This window comes from Oratosquilla oratoria, chromosome 6 (genome assembly GCF_046742065.1).
Source record: "Oratosquilla oratoria isolate Oo_2021 chromosome 6, ASM4674206v1, whole genome shotgun sequence".
NCBI lineage: Eukaryota > Metazoa > Arthropoda > Malacostraca > Stomatopoda > Squillidae > Oratosquilla > Oratosquilla oratoria.
Window position 1 is genome coordinate 73,258,488 of NC_134782.1, and position 17,500 is coordinate 73,275,987.

Here is a 17,500-nt window from a genome sequence, read left to right on the forward strand (position 1 = left end):
TTTGCCTTTGTAATCCTTTGTAAAATATATATATATATATATATATATATATATATATATATATGTATATATATATATGTCCCCTGTGATGGGGCTGTGATGCTAAGCAAAAGACGCAAGTATAAACCTAGTAAGGAAGAAAGAATAGAATATATTAAACAGAGGGTAAAAGGACTAAAAGACAAAATACAAAACCTCAACCAAGAATACCAAGAACTTGAAAAAAAGGAAAAATATAGACATAGATACAACCTTAAAAGAGAATATAGACACCCTATTCTCAGGTATTATTAATCAACACAGAAATTCAATCACTAGAGCTAATCAAAAGAAATTAATAAATCTGAACGGCGGCCATATTAAATACTCACACCCACCTAATGGTTACTTAAATTTAACCAATAAGGTTCTCACTCCAGGCTAAGAGAAAGTTCTTAATTTAGGGCTTAATTGACATATTCTGTCTAAACCTAAGAAGTTTAAAAAAAGAACAGGATGCAAAATACTTTTAGACGATGTAGAGAAATTATGTAAAAAAAGTGAAGTAATCGTTGAGCCCACTTTCAAATAAGAAGTTATTGCCGAAGCTAATAAATCTCGAGGAAAATATAACAGCGATTTAATTGAAAAGAAACATATCGAGGCTGAAAAAGAGTTAAAATCAGACCATAGTATCACCATCAGGAAAGCAGGCAAAGCGGCAAATTATGTACTCATGGACACCTCCGAGTATTTATAAAAGGTAGACACTATTCTCAATGACACAACAAAGTTTAAAAAGATCAATAAAGACCCTACATAATTACTAAAGAAAAAGGTAAATCGACTAATAGAAGGGAATAATGCTGCCAGTAAAATAAATTTGACAAACTTTCAGGCGAGTTTGGTATGGGTTACTGCTATGGGACAGTAAAAACACACAAACCTGGTAATAAACTCCGTCCCATAATTTCTCAAATCCCTGCACCAACGTACAAACTCGCTAAGAAAATGTGCTCCATTCTAACTCCCTACACTCCCACCACCTATAGTCTACAATCCACATCCGATTTCCTAGATATTATCAAGATAAACTCCGCTAAAGGTAGAATCGCTTCTCTTGATGTGGAGGGGTTATACACTAATATTTCCGTAGATCGCACAATTAATTACATCATCAACAAAGTGTACTACGATGACACCACACCTACATTAGATATTCCAGAACTTATACTACGGGAACTGTTTGAATGCTGTACTAAACAGGTACCGTTCACTTGCCCCCGCGGGAACAAGTATTGTCAAATTGATGGAGTTGCAATGGGATCCCCCCTCGGAGTATTAATGGCAAACTTCTTCATGGGCTGCGTAGGAGAAGAAGTATTCACAAAAACAGAAAAGCCAGATATCTATTGTAGATGTATTGACGATATCTTTATTAAGACCAAAAACAGCAACAAAGCTGAAAAACTCCGCCACCTACTACAAGAGATATCTCAATTCACTTTCACTATGGAATGCAGCGTTGGCGGAGCTTTACCCTTCCTCGACCTCCTAGTGAAACAAAATGAACATTCTTTTAATACTACGGTGTACACAAAACCCACAAATCCTAGACACTGCCTTAATGGTTCTAGTGAGTGCCCTCAAAGATATAAGGACTCCACCATCAGTGCCTATATTCGAAGAGCATTAAATCACTGTAGCACATGGAAATAAGTGCATAATGAAATAGAACGTTCTACTCAAGTTCTGCTTAATAACGGTTTCAGTAGAAAAGAGATAAGTCACCAAATAAAGAGAATAATAGACAACTGGCATAAAACAACAATAATCAGAATAAACAGAAAATTAACATTTATTATAAATAATTTTTTTCGTCGGCTTATAAAAACATTAAACCAGAGAAAATACTCAACCTGGTGATTTATTATAAAACTAAGAAAACTAGCCACCTTCTTCTTAGAAACAGCCCCCAACAAGAGAGAAAGGAACTTCAGAAATCCCATGTCATCTATAGGTTCACATATACATGTGAAGCCCTCCCATTCACCTATATTGGCATGACAACATTGAGGTTATCCCGTCGCCTCTCATACCATCGGACATCTAGAGCCCCTAAAAATCACTTAAGAGAAGCCCATGGCATAACACTATCAAGAGAGAACCTAGAGGAAAACACTGAGATTTTGGATTTATGTACTGACGATAGACACCTCCCAATTTTAGAAGCATTGTATATTAAAGAGTTAAGCCCAAATCTAAATATACAAGCAGACGACCTTAGAGTCCTCCCAAGCATGAGACAAACCCGTTGCAGCTCCAAACATGAGACATAACACCACAAATGCCAATATGAGACATAACACCACAAAAGCCAATATGAGACAAAACGCCACTAGTGCAAACACGAGACAAAAGGCCATAACCCCAAGCATGCCACATTCCGCCACAACACGAACCCGGAGGCTCTTCTAGTGCACGTGACATTTCGTCACTGCCCGAAAAACCGGGTGACCTCCCCCAAGTGATTAGCAAGTAAAGAAATATAGTATAAAACTTAGAACTTTATTAAGACTCATCGGATTAAATCTTATCCTAACAAGATAGAACATTCCTAGAGCAATCTAGCCAGTATGACTACATACAGCTAGGTCATAAATTTCCTTTCTAAGGAACACAAATCCATAATAAGGTATTTGGAAAATACCTTTAAGAAAATAATTAATGCAAAACTAGCCATCACTTTTAATGATGTGTGTGTGTGTGTGTGTGTGTGTGTGTGTGTGTGTGTGTGTGTGTGTGTGTGTGTGTGTGTGTGTGTGTGTGTGTGTGTGTGATTTTCTCTTATACATATTTCATTAAAAATGATGGCTAATTGTGCATTTATTTTTTTCTTAAATGTACTTTCTATGGACTTATGGTCCTTTAAAAGGATGTTTATGACTTCACTATAGATGGTCATGTTTGCTATATCATGATTTTGGGTTCAAAGCCCTATCTCAGTACATCTGGGGGTATTCTATCTCGTCAGGATAAGAACTGTTTCGGTGAATTATGTAATTATATTACATTGTATACTCAAGTTTTCATATATATGCACGCGCGCGCACGTGTGTGTGTGTGATTCACCGTGTTCTTAGATCACGTGTTGGAATCGTGATCGACGGTTATTTCCCTTCCAGAAGAGAGCATAGAGCTTATATATGACCGATCTATGGGTAATGCTGTGACCTTACACACACCCAACTCCCCACCCATGACAGTTGGAGTAACGACTCGCAGAACAGCAATACTGAAATCATTTCAGTCCTGGGAGGGATTCAAACCCGGACTGTCGTAGTGGGAGCTAAAAGCTCTACCACTGCGCCACGTGTGTGTGTGTGTGTGTGTGTGTGTGTGTGTGTGTGTGTGTGTGTGTGTGTGTGTGTGTGTGTCTGTGTCTGTGTCTGTGTCTGTCTGTCTGTCTGTCTGTCTGTCTGTGTGTGCATATGTGTGTGTTTGCAGTCAGCCATTTTGAATCCACTGCAAAGACTTCTATTACACTATTTCATAATTCGCACGATTAAATGTGCATTATGCATATGTTTATACACATAAACATATATGATTATACATATATATACAATACACACTAAAACACACACATACACACACATTTATGATTTCGGGTTCAAAACCCTATCTCAGTACATCTGGGGGTATTCTATCTCGTCAGGATAAGAATTGTTTCGGTGAATTATGTAATTATATTACATTGTATACTCAAGTGTGTGTGTGTGTGCGCGCGCGTATGTATATATATATGTAAATAATTTTGTACGTGATCGAGGAAATCTCTGTTCATAGAGGATTTATGATACTTTATCATACTGCAAATGTCCATGTGTTATTTCCTTCTTTTGCCTAACCATGTCATAGGGGGGGGGGGAAGAATACTGCCACCAGGTCTTCCCACTTTAGTTGTACGAGGCGGAAAAAAAAAGCGGGACGGGGATAGGACCAGGCACCATTCTCCCTGTAGCCCCATAGGGGACATTCCTAAAAAGAAGTGAATACATAAGAGGGTCTAGGAGTTTTCCAACCTGTACCCTAAGGTTTGGGTCTTTTAATGTCCGTGGATGTGGTACAGATGTGAGTAAAAGGGAAGAGATAGGCAGTATGTTTGTGAGAAGAAAGATGTATGTGTTGGTATTGAATGAAACTAAGTTGAGAGGGAGGTGCAAGTGTGAGTTTGGGAGTGTAGTTGGGCAGTTCTCAGGAGTGAAGAGAGAACCAGAGAGAGAAGGGGTGGCTATACCAGTGAGTGAAGAGATAGGTAAGTGTGTAGTGGAGTGGAAGGATGTTTCTTTAAGATTAATGTGGATGAAGGTGAAACTGGATGGATTTAAATGACTGCATAGAAGGATTACGGATAAATGTCAATGTAGTGGTACTGGGAGACCTTAATGGTAGGGTAGAAAATGAACCAATAGATGGAGGGGTTGAGAAATGTGGAGTCTCAGGAGAAAATGTAGTGTAGAGTTGATGGTGATGTGTCTAGAAAGAGAGTTGATGATAGGAAATACAATGTTTAGGAAGAAAATCAAGCATACGTACACATGGCAGAGGGTGGAGGATGGAAGGGTGGTAGATAGAGCGTTAATGGACTATATAGTGGTAACCAGGAGTATAGTAGGAAGAGTTAAGGATGTCAATGTTTTAAGGGGGAGAAAGTGGGGTAATATCAGATAATTTTTGGGTGGAAGGTAAGTTGAGAATGGAGGATGGACGGAGAAAGAGGAAACGGACCGAAGGTAGGGAGTTGCTTAGAGTGAACTGCTTAAATGAGAAAGAAAAAGAGAAGGAGTACAAGGAGCTGAGAGAGGCGTGGGAGGGAGGGAAGGATAGAGTAGAACAAGGAGTGGAGGAGGAATGAGGATGGTTCAAGGAGGGAGTCACAAGGTGTGAAAAGATGGTGTGTTTAACAAGGAGTACGGGAGGAAATAGAATGAAGGGTAGTAAGTGATGGGATGAGTAAGCAAAGAAGGTTGAAAAAGAGAAGAAGTGAGCTTTCACAGATTGGTTACAAAATAGGACGAGGGAGTCATATGAGAGGGACAAAGAAAAGAAAAGAGCAGTAAAGCATATGATAAAGGAGGCAAAAAGGAGAGTAGATGTGAAACGGGGTAAGAGTATGACAGAAATTTTTAAAAGTAATGAAAAAAAAATTGGAAAGAAATTAAGAGAAGAGGAGGAGGCGGCGAATCAAGTAGAGAAGAAAAGGTAAAAAGGTGCAGAGGGAGAGATTATAATGGAAGAGAAAGCAGTAAGAGGAAGATTGGTAGAGTATTTTAGTGATTTGCTAAATGTGAAGGAGGATAGGGAGGGAAAGGTAGTTGCAGTGGGAAGTGCTACGAAAATGACCGTGATGAGTAAGGAAAATGAAGGAGAAATAAGGAAAGATGAAGTGAAAGCAGTTGTTAAGATGACGAGGGCAGGTAAGGCACCTGGGTTGGATGGATGTCATGCAAAATGTCTGAAGAAAGGATGTATAGTGATGAAGGACTGGCTGGTGAGATTATTTAATGTTTGTTTAAGAGAGGGTAGAGTGCCGGAGGACTGGAGGAGTGCCTGTATAGTTCAAATTTAAAAGGGAAAAGGGGGCAAGTGTGAGTGCAGTAGTTTCAGAGGGATTAGCTTGTTAAGTGTAGTTGGAAAGGCTTATGGGAGGGTCTTGATTGAGAGGATTAGGAGAGGAACAAAGGGAGTAATTAGTGAAGAACAATGTGGGTTTAGGACAGATAGGGGTTGCGCAGATCAGATTTTTGTGGTAAGACAGATATGTGAGAAGGCTATAGGAAAAGGTAAGGAAGTTTCTTTGTCTTTTATAGACCTGGAAAAGGTTTATGTCAAGGTAGACAGGAAGGCAGTGTGGGAGATATTGCAGATATATAGGATAGGAGGAAAGCTTTTAAGAGGAGTCAAGGGTTTTTACATGAGTAGTAGAGCTTGTGCTAGGATTAGAAATGGAGAGAGTGAATAGTTTGAGGTAAAGATGGGACTTCTTCAGGGATGTGTTATGTCGCCTTGGCTGTTCAACTTATACATATTGGTGGGAGAGGTGAATGCAAGGGTAGTGGGTCAGCGACTGGAGATGGTTAAAGGAAATGGAGAAAAGTGGGAGATAAGAAAGTTGTTGTTTGCTGACGACACTGCGCTTGTAGCAGGATCAGAGAAGGGGTTGAGAAAGTTAGTGACAGAGTTTGGGAATGTGTGCGAAAGAAGGAAGTTGAAGATAAATGTGGGCAAAAGTAAGGTGATGGGATGTACAAGGGGAGAAAGTGGCAGCAGACTGGAATTGAGTAGTAAGGGAGAGAGACTGGAGGAAGAGGATAGTTTTAGATACTCGGGTGCGAATGTAGTGGGAAAGGGAGCAGTGGAAGTAGAATGTAGCGACTAAATTTCTTGGGGAATTAAAAAGTTGAATGAGAAATAGACATTTCGGAATGGTGCTTGTATGAAGGAGTGATTGTTCCGACAGCACTGTATGGGTCAGAAACATTGAACATAAGAGAGGTAGGGAGGAGGAGTTTGAATGTGTTTGAGATGAGATGCTTCAGAAGTATGATAGGTGTTAATATGCTGGATAGAGTGAGAAATGAGGAGGTGAGGAGACCAGGGGTGGAAAGGAAGTTGGGAGATGGGGTTGATGAAAGAATACTGGGATGGTTTGGACACATGAAAAGAATGAGTGAAGAAAGATTAGTAAAAAAAGGTGTGGAAGGAAGAGGTGGAAGGAGCGAACATGAGGGGGCGACCCAGGATGAGATGGATAGATGGGATAAAAAGGGGCAATGGGAAAGAGGGGAATGTCTGTTGAGGAAGGGCGGGAGAGGGCAGAAGATAGGGGTGAATGGAGAATGGTTGTATATGAATGATGATGTCATACATGAGGAGGAGTGAGTGGGGGATGGGGGTTGAGGGATTATGTATAAAGATAAATTGACGCAGCACGAAGGGATTTCTCCTCGCCTTCTCCTTTTCTGTATGAGGGGATGGAAAGGGGGGGGTCGCCGATTTAATGAAGCGGCCTTGCTGTGGATGTACTGTGTCTTGCGACAGTGCTTCTGGCCTAGGGCGGTGGGTAAGATGCAGGGATGACCCGTCATTCAAGAGGTACCAAGATAATAGGGAGAGAAGTGGGTAGAGGCGAGTGGAGTATGTAGGGGATGAAATGGGTGGGAATGGTTTTTATGCCTTTTTTTTTTTTTTTTTTTTTTGGCGACCTCTCTTGTAAGAGAGAAAAGCCTTTGGTATTGGCTCCCCGTCTGGGGTATTGGCTGCATGTTATTGTGGCAAAGTAGCATGCAGTTGGTACTTTAGGGTCTATATGGGGCGTCCCTACGGACCAGAGTCACACATCATTTTGTCTGTGATAGAGGAAAACCCTGCTCATAGAGAAATGATGACACTTTTATACTATGCCTGTCCCTCCGTTATGCTGTCCCCCCAACCCCTTGTTACTGTCCTGTACCATTTCTCTGAATATTCATTTCCTTTTTCCGCCTAACCTTTGGTGGTGGAAGAGAATGCTACCACCAAGTCTTTCCAACTTGATTCGTAAGAGGCGACAAAAAAACGGGACGGGGGATGGGATTAAGAGTTCTGCTACCTGTAGCCCCATAGGGGACATTCATAACAAAAGTAAAGGCATAAGAGGGTCTGGGAGTTTTCCAACCAGTACCCTATGGTTTGGGTCTTTTAATATGCGTGGATGTAGTACAGATGAGAGTAAAAAGGAAGAAATAGGCTGTATGTTTGTGAGAAGAAAGATGGATGTGCTGCCTTTGAGTGAAACTATAATGAAAGGGAAGGGCGAGTGTGAGTTTGGGAGTGTAGCTGGGAGGTTCTCAGGAGTAAAAAGGGGAGGAGGGAGAATAGGGGTGGTTATACTAGTAAGTGAAGAGATAGGTAAGCGTGTGGTGTAATGGAAGGAGGTTTCACCAAGGTTGATGTGGATGAAGATGAAGCTGGGAAGGGAGATGTGGGTTTTTGTAAGTGCGTATGGGCCTGGTAGTGAAAAGAGCGTAGAGGTAAGGGAGGCTTTTTGGGTAGATATAAATGAGTGCATAGAGGGATTAGGGAGAAATGTCAATGTAGTTGTATTGGGAGACCATAATGCTAGGGTAGGAAACAAACCAATAGAGGGAGTGATTGGGAAGTATGGAGTTCCAGGTAAAATCGTAATGGAGAATTAATGGTGAAGATGTGTCTTGAAAGATGATAACAAATACAGTGTTTAGGAAGAAAATCAAGCATAAGTACACATGGGAGAGGGTGGTGGATGGAAGGGTGGCAGATAGAGCGTTAATGGACTATATAGTGGTGACCAGGAGTATGGTAGGAAGAGTTAAGGATGTACATATTCTAAGGGGAGAGAGTGGGTGAATATTAGATTGTTTTCTGGTGGAAGGTAAATTGAGAGTGGAGAATAGGTGGAGAAAGAGGAAAAGGGCAGAGGGTAGGGAGGTAATCAGAGTGAACTGTTTAAATGAGAAAAAAAGGATAAGGAGTATAAGAAGAAGCTGAGAGAGGAGTGGGAGGGAGTGAAGGATAGAGTAGAACTAGGAGTGAAGGAGGAATGGGGATGGTTCAAGGAGGGAGTCATAAGGTGTGCAAAAATGATGTGTGGAACAAGGAGTACGGTAGGAAATAGAAGGAAGGGTAGTGAGTGGTGGGATGAGGAAGCAAAGAAGGGTGTAGAAGAGAAGAAGCAGGCATTCCTAGATTGGCTACAAATTAGGACGAGGGAATCGTATGAGAGGTACAAAGTAAAGAGAAGGGAAGTTAAGCATAAGATAAAGGAAGCAAAGAGGGGAGCAAATGTGAAATGGGGTAAGAGTATGACAGAAATTTTTAAAGTAATAAAAAGATGTTTTGAAAAGAAATTAATAGAAGAAGAGGAGCCAAAAAGTAGAGAAAAAATGTAAAAAGGTGCAGATGGAGAGATGATAATGGAAGAGAAAGGTGGGCAGAGTATTTTAGGGAATTGCTAAATGTGAAGGAGAATAGGGAGGGAACGGTAGTTGCAGTGGGAAGCGCCAAGAAAATGAGAGTGACGAGTGAGGAAAATGGAGGAGAAATAGGGAAAGATGAAGTGAAAACAGTTGTTAAGATGATGAGAGCAGGTAAGGCACCTGGGTTGGATGGATGCCATGCAGAATGTTTGAAGAAAGGAGGTACAATTATGGTGGACTGGCTGGTGAGGTTATTTAATGTTTGTTTAAGAGAGGGTAGAGTGCCGGAGGACTTGAGGAGTGCCTGTATAGTTCCAATTTACAAGGAAAAGGGGGACAAGTGTTAGTGTAGTAGTTTCAGAGGGATCAGCTTATTGAGTGTAGTTGGGAAGACTTATGGGAGGGTCTTGATTGAGAGGATTAGGAGAGGAACAGAGGGAGTAATTGGTGAGGGACAATGTGGTTTTAGGCCAGGTAGGGGTTGTGTAGATCAGATTTTTGTGGTAAGACAGATATGTGAGAAGGCTATAGGAAAAGGTAAGGATGTTTTTTGGTCTTTTATGGATCTGGAAAAGGCTTATGACAGGGTAGACAGGAAGGCAATGTGGGAAATACTGCAGATATATGGGATAGGAGGAAAGCTGTTAAGAGCAGTTAAGAGTTTTTACGAGAGTAGTAGAGCTTATGTTAGGATTAGAAATTGAGAGAGTGAATGGTTTGAGGTAAAGGTGGGACTTCGTCAGGGATGTGTTATGTCGCCCTGGCTGTTCAATCTATACATGGATGGGGTGGTGCGAGAGGTGAATGTAAGGGTAGTGGGTCAGGGGTTGGAGATGGTTAAAGAAAATGGAGAAAAGTGGGAGATAAGCCAGTTGTTGTTTGCCGACACTGCGCTTGTAGCAGGATCAGATGAGGGGTTGAGGAAGTTAGTGATAGAGTTTGAGAAGGTGTGTGAAAGAAGGAAGCTGAAGATAAAAGTGGACAAAAGTAAGGTAAGTGAGATGTACAAGGGGAGAGATTGACAGCAGGCTGGAAGTGAGCATTAAGGGTGAGAGACTGGAGAAAGTGAATAATTTTAGATACTTGGGTGCGAATATGGCAAGAAAGGGAGGAGTCGGGGTGGAGGTAGAATGTAGATTGAGAGAAGCGAGTAAATGCCTTGATGGATTAAAATGTGTAATGAGAAATAGACATCTGGGAATGGATGATAGGAGGAGGTTATATGAAGGAGTGATTTTGCCAACAGCATTGTACGGGGCAGGAATATGGAACATAAGAGAGGAAGAGAGAAGGAGTTTGAATGTGTTTGAGATTAAATGTCTGAGAATTATAATGGGGGTTAGTAGGCTAGATAGAGTGAGAAATGAGGAGGTGGGGAGGAGAACAGGGATTGAAAAGGGAGCTAGGAGATAGGGTTGATGAAAGAGTATTAGGTTGGTTTTGACAGATGGAAAGAATGAGTGAAGAAAGATTAGTAAAAGAGGTGTGGAAGGAAAAGGTGGAAGGAGTGAATAGGGGGCATTACAAAAGAGAAGAATGTCTGTTGAGGAAGGACGGGAGAGGACAGAAAATAGGGGTGAATGGAGAAGGGTTGTGCATGGATGATGCTGTGATGCATTTTGAGGAAGTATGTATGAGAAAAAATTGACGCCGCCCGAAGGGACTTGTCCCCGTCTTCTTCCTTTCTGCATGATGGGACGGAGAGGGGGGGTCGCCGAATTAATGAAGCTGCCTTGCTGTGGATGCGCTGTGTCTTGCGACACTGCGTCTCACCCAGGGCAGTGGACAGGATGCAGGGATGATCCGCCATCCAGGAGGTGCCAAGATAAGAGTGAGGGTGGAGTGGAATATATAGGGAATGGAATGGGTGGGAGTGGTTTATATGCCCTTTTCCTTTTGGCTACTCCCTGTGTAAGGGGGGGAAAAGCCTTTGGTATATGTATATATATATATATATATATACATATATATATATATATATATATATATATATATATATATATATATATATATACATGTATGTATATCACGAAGAACCCACAGTCGGAATAAAAGGAAACTTAAATGAAAGTATAACTTCTATATTTCGGCTAATAGCTATAGCCCTCTTCAGGAAAGTACAGGTTCATGGACCGGGAGATTGACCTGATCAAAAGGCAACTTTTAAATTTGGCGTACGCGTCCTAGTTCCTGGATCAAACCCTCAGTAAGGTCAGAGCCAGCCATCTTAAATATTCAGTTCCCACCACACAACCCTTTTTCAAAGATGTTTTAAAAATCCCCTATGGTAACTCCATCAGTCTTTTTTTTTTTTTTTTTTTAGATTAATTCCCAATGAGCGTCTCACAGTTGCCTACCATTACCCTAACACTATACACAAACAAATTGTTAATGCTCATCAAAGGTTAAATGGAAATGAGACCCCAGGAGTGTATAGGCTTCCTTGCAAAGATTGTGATTTAGTGTACCTTGGTCAGACCGGAAAGGATCTTAACACCAGGTTAACGGAGCACAAAGGATCCATTACGTATGCCCAGGAAAAGTCCGCTGTGTTCCAATACGTCAGTACCAAAAATCACAGTCTTGACTGGGACAAGGCCAAAATTTTGTTCAGGTCCAACTGTAGCTTTAGAAGAAAAATGGTTGAATCAGCTTTAATCGAAGAATGTCCAAACTTGAACATCCCCAAAGGTCAATGGTCCCCAGACATAATTTCACGGCTAGCTGTAAGCCGTTTGGTTAAGAATTATCACCCTCCTGACCCCGCTCCCACCTCGCTTCCCTTTTGACCTCACTCCTCCACCCACACATCCCCTCACCTCTGACTCCGCCTTGCGCGACAGATTGTCCTGTTTTTAGCTCTGCGTGTTCCCCTTTTACTCACATCTCAATTGTACTTATGTCTCTGCAAATTCTTGTAATCTGTACTTTCCTGAGGAGGGTTATAGTTATTAGCCGAAATATAGAAGTGATACTTCATTCCGTCTGTGGGTTCTTCGTGATTATTATGTACAAATGTGCTACAACATTTTGTCTAAGTGATACATATATATATATCTACATATATATATATATATATATATATATATATATATATATATGTGTGTGTGTGTGTGTGTATGTATATATTATATATATACATATACATATACTCGCATGGTGGTGTGATAATAAAGTATATACACATTCGGGCATGGGAGAAATTGAGAATGATAAGCAATATAGTATATAAAGTTTTAAAATAATGAATATGATATTCAGTGGCATTAATTAGGAAGGTCTTAATTAATATAAAATGCTTTGAAAAGAATGAGGTGTTCTATGAATCTATACAGTTCTTAGTGCTCATTATAACGAGATAGTATGGAGGCAGGAAACTCTTCAGACCATAAAAATGTATGCCTGGATTGTATTTTTTTTTTCTCTGGTTAATTTGGCTGCCTATCATGAGTGCGTCATTCAATGATAATCATTGAATGATAATTTATAGCTGCTGCATCATTAAGTAGTACACTCGAATGGTTTTTAATAATCAGTCGCTCAACTCTGTTGAAACTACTCTTTCTAAACAGTCCGACAACTTTTCTCATTACTCGCAACTTCTAAGTTTCGCTCTCGCTATTTTCATCCCAATTGACAGCAATGCTTCGTTAAATCTTTCGTCTTTTGTTGCACTTTGCATCGTGGTGTTCTCTGCTATACTGATTTCTTTCCCATCTTACACTTTTCTGTCTATTTTTTTTTTTTCTGCTTGTCAATTGCGTTTTCGATTATCACATAATTTCTGTCGTGAGGTTTTCTTTGTTATCAATTATTATCAATATCATTATTATTCCTAATTTACTCATTTCCTTCCCGATCTTATACTTTTTCTGTTTTGTTTTTTTCTTCTTCCGTCTTTCTGTTAATTGCGTTTTCTATTACCACATTCTTTCTATTGTGACGTTTTCTTTATCATTGGTTATTATCAATATCAATGATATTTCTACTTTACTCGTTTCCTTTCCGATCTTATATTTTTTCTGTCTTTTCTTTCTTCTTTCTATTTGTCAATTCCTTTTTCTATTATCACACTTATTGTTGTGACGTTTTCTCTATCATTCATTTCCTTCATGGTTTTTTAAACTATATTTTCAGTTTTTTCTCCTTTCGTTTATCTTCCACGTATTTTTTTTATTTATATAATATTCTATCGTTTTTTTTCACGATCTTATACATTTCAGTTTTTTCTTTTTTCTTTTTGTCTGTCAATTGTGTTTTCTAATATCACACACTTTCTGTTGTGACATTTTTATTATAATTTTCTTCATATTTTGTCTTATTTTTTCACATTTTTGCCTTCCGTCTATTTTACACATCTTGTTTTTCTATAATTTCTATAATTTTCTATCATTTTCTTCCCCATCTTATACTTTACTGTTTTTTCTTTCTTCTTTTTCTTCTTCTTTCTTTCTGCCAACTGCGTTTTCTATTACCACACACTTTCTGTTGTGACGTCCTCTTTATTACTAATTTTTTTCTCACAATCTTATAACTCATTTCCCTTTTTTTTTCCTTCCTTCTATTTTACACGTCTTCCTTTTCTATCATTACACACTATTTACCGCAGCGTTTCCTATTTGATTCATCTATTTCCATGCTGTTCCATTAGTGTATGCCACTTTAGTGGGTTGGTCATTCATCTCACAAAGTAAGTACCAAAGTTTAAGTTCGATTTCCAAATCTCACTGGCAACCGGGACTTGCCTTGGGAGCCCCCCCCCCCCCTCTCTCTCTCTCTCTCTCTCTCTCTCTCTCTCTCTCTCTCTCTCTCTCTCTCTCTCTCTCTCTCTCTCTCTCATTCTCTCTCTCTCATCTCTCTCTCTCTCTCTCTCTCTCTCTCTCTCTCTCTCTCTCTCTCTCTCTCTCTCTCTCTCTCTCTCTCTCTCTCTCTCTCTCTCTCTCTCTCTCTCTCTCTCTCTCTCTCTCTCTCTCTCTCTCTCATTCTCTCTCTCTCTCTGTCTCTCTCTCTCTCTCTCTCTCTCTCTCTCTCTCTCTCTCTCTCTCTCTCTCTCTCTCTCTCTCTCTCTCTCTCTCTCTCTCTCTCTCTCTCTCTCTCTCTCTCTCTCTCTCTCTCTCTCTCTCTCTCTCTCTCTCTCTCTCTCTCTCTCTCTCTCTCTCTCTCTCTCTCTCTCTCTCTCTCTCTCTCTCTCTCTCTCTCTCTCTCTCTCTCTCTCTCTCTCTCTCTCTCTCTCTCTCTCTCTCTCTCTCTCTCTCTCTCTCTCTCTCTCTCTCTCTCTCTCTCTCTCTCTCTCTCTCTCTCTCTCTCTCTCTCTCTCTCTCTCTCTCTCTCTCTCTCTCTCTCTCTCTCTCTCTCTCTCTCTCTCTCTCTCTCTCTCTCTCTCTCTCTCTCTCTCTCTCTCTCTCTCTCTCTCTCTCTCTCTCTCTCTCTCTCTCTCTCTCTCTCTCTCTCTCTCTCTCTCTCTCTCTCTCTCTCTCTCTCTTTTCCAAGCACTATCGACTGCTACGAAGCACCGAGACCATTTACTTCGTAGATGTTACTGTGCATACAGCAGTTAATATTTTCTTGCTCGACTAATTAAAAATGTACAACGACAATTCAAATTTTCTCATATGAACACTACGGAAAACCAACTTGTCATGCCCCAATAACACTACAGTAAACACTATTGTTCGTAATTGTATATTTGTAAACAAATTAAATGAACACTCTGTGTTTATGGAGTCACAGAATAAACAAAATTTGGCTATGTCAGCAACAAAGAATACTCCGGTGGATAATTATGCTCCAAAGAACTTTGTGATGGTAACCAATCATTTCCAAAGAATAAAAGAATAATGAGGTGAGCTTCAACATATACTTTGGTTTGATGATACATTTTGTGTTAATAAGATAAGGAACGAAGAAATGATAAAAGACCTAGAGGTAGAATCAAATACTAGAATTTGTTGAAGAAAGCCAATTAAGAAGGTTTGGCCACATTATGAGAATGAATGAGCTAGAGCACCCACTCGGCAGACTCTGGAAAAGATGGTTGGTGTAAAAGATGCAACAGAGGTAAGAGGAAGAACGAGTGACCAAGTGGAGAGGGAGGATCTGTACACAGACCGTACCCTATGCAGAAACTTCTTTAGGCAACGTCGCTGACAGGGTGATGACCATACCTGGTGTAAAAGGTGAGAAATACAAGATGATTGTATTCAACTGAATGGCTGAATCGGTAGAAAACGTCCTCCTGATCTATCTAGGTCCCGTTTTCTTCAGACTAACCCTGAGAGTAATAAAACCTTCTAGCGACACTAAACAGAGCAGATCGTGCCACAGGCCCATAAGGGCTGAATACAGCTGTCATTTAAGTTTTTGGCGAAAAAACTCAAAACATGAAACCTGGGGTTGAACTAAAAACCAAAGAACTACTAATGAGGTACAGGCCATTCACTTTATTCTTGATTTTCCAATACCAAGAATCGCCCTTTGGAAATACTCCGAAATATATAAGGATGTTTAGTTCTAGGCAGTTTTCTGTAAGCCAGTGTCGTTCCTAAGTTATGTCATTTGCAAATTTTCTAGAATCCAAATAGAATAAATTATCTGAGACCATTCTTGCTGTGGTCTATCTTTGAGTGATGGGACAATCTGTTTGTACAGATTTACACACACACACACACACACACACACACACACACACACACACACACACACACACACACACACACACACACACACATATATATATATATATATATATATATATATATTAGGCTGGAGTCAAGGCAAACTCTGATGGAGATTTTTTTTTTTTTTTTTATTAGAGTGAAGGTTGGGCGCCAATATATTAGGGCTCGCTCTAAGCACGAGAAAAAATTAATTCAAAAGAAGGGCTGATGGGGTTACAATAGGGGATTTTTAAAACATCTTTGAAAGAGCGTTGTGTGGTGGGAACAGAAGTTTTAAGGTGGCTGGCTCTAGCCTTGCTGAGGGCTTGATCCAGGAACCAGGCTGGGTATGCCAAATTTAAAAGTTGACTTTTGATGAGGTCATTCTCCCGGTCCAAGAATCTAGGACTACAAATCCTAAAAGCCCTCAAGAAAAAGCCGGAGGCAACACTTTTCTTTACTTTGTCGGGATGGTTGCTGAAAAAGTGAAGATAGCTACCTGAACGGGTGGGTTTCCTATAAAATGTAAAAAAAATAATTCTCCATCAATCCTTCTAATTAAAATGTCTAGGAAACGGATCTAATGACCTTCCCATTCTGTTTTGAATTTGATGTTAAGTAATAAATGGTTCAACTTGTCCAGAAATACCTCGAACGCACCCCACCTATCATCCCACGCTGAGAAAATGTCATCAACATAACGGAACCAAATCATCTCAGGCGGTTTGATGGCGGGTAACAGAGTACATTCAAAGTACTCCATGTACAAGTTGGCCAAAACAGGAGATAAATTAGAACCCATGCTGCAACCGAATTTCTGTCTAAAGAATTGGTCCTGGAAAGAAAAGACATTGGAGGAAACACAAAGGCGAACTAAATCAATGATTTTGTTGACTGGAAGGGGGAAATTGTCCTGAAACGGTTGCAGTCTGGTTTCTAAAAATGTAAGAACATCCTCAACATTGATGTTAGTAAAGAGAGAGGTTATGTCAAGACTGAGTAACTTGGCATCCTGTATATTGACATTCTTAATTTTGGAAATGAAATCTAAGGAGTTTTTAATGTGTAGTGTCATCATAGTACACTTTCTTGATGACACTACACCAACATTAGATATTCCAGAACTTATACTACGGGAACTGTTTGAATGCTGTACTAAACAGGTACCGTTCACTTGCCCCCGCGGGAACAAGTATTGTCAAATTGATGGAGTTGCAATGGGATCCCCCCTTGGAGTATTAATGGCAAACTCCTTCATGGGCTGTATAGAAGAAGAAGTATTCAGAAAAACAGAAAAGCCAGATATCTATAGTAGATACACTGACGATATCTTCATTAAGACCAAGAACAGCAACAAAGCTGAAAAACTCCGCCACCTACTACAAAAGACATCTGAACTCACTTTCACTATGGAAGATAGAGTAGACGGAGCTTTACCCTTCCTCGGCCTCCTTGTGAAACAAACTGAACATTCTTTTAATACAACGGTGTACACAAAACTCACAAACCTTGGACACTGTCTTAATGGTTCTAATGAGTACCCTCAAAGATATAAGGACTCTAACATCAGTGCCTATATTCGAAGAGTATTAACTCACTGCAGCACATGGAAACAAGTGCATAATGAAATCGAACGTTCTACTCAAGTACTGATTAGTAACGGCTTCAGTGAAAAAGAGATAAAGCACCAAAGAAAATAATGGACGGCTGGCATAAAAACAACAATAATAATCAGAATGAAGAGAAAAGCAACATCTATTATAAATCCATATTTTCGCCAGCTTATAAAGAAGATGAACGTATAACAAATCAAATTATAAAAAGAAACATTAAACCAGTCAATCCAGAGAAAATACTCAACCTGGT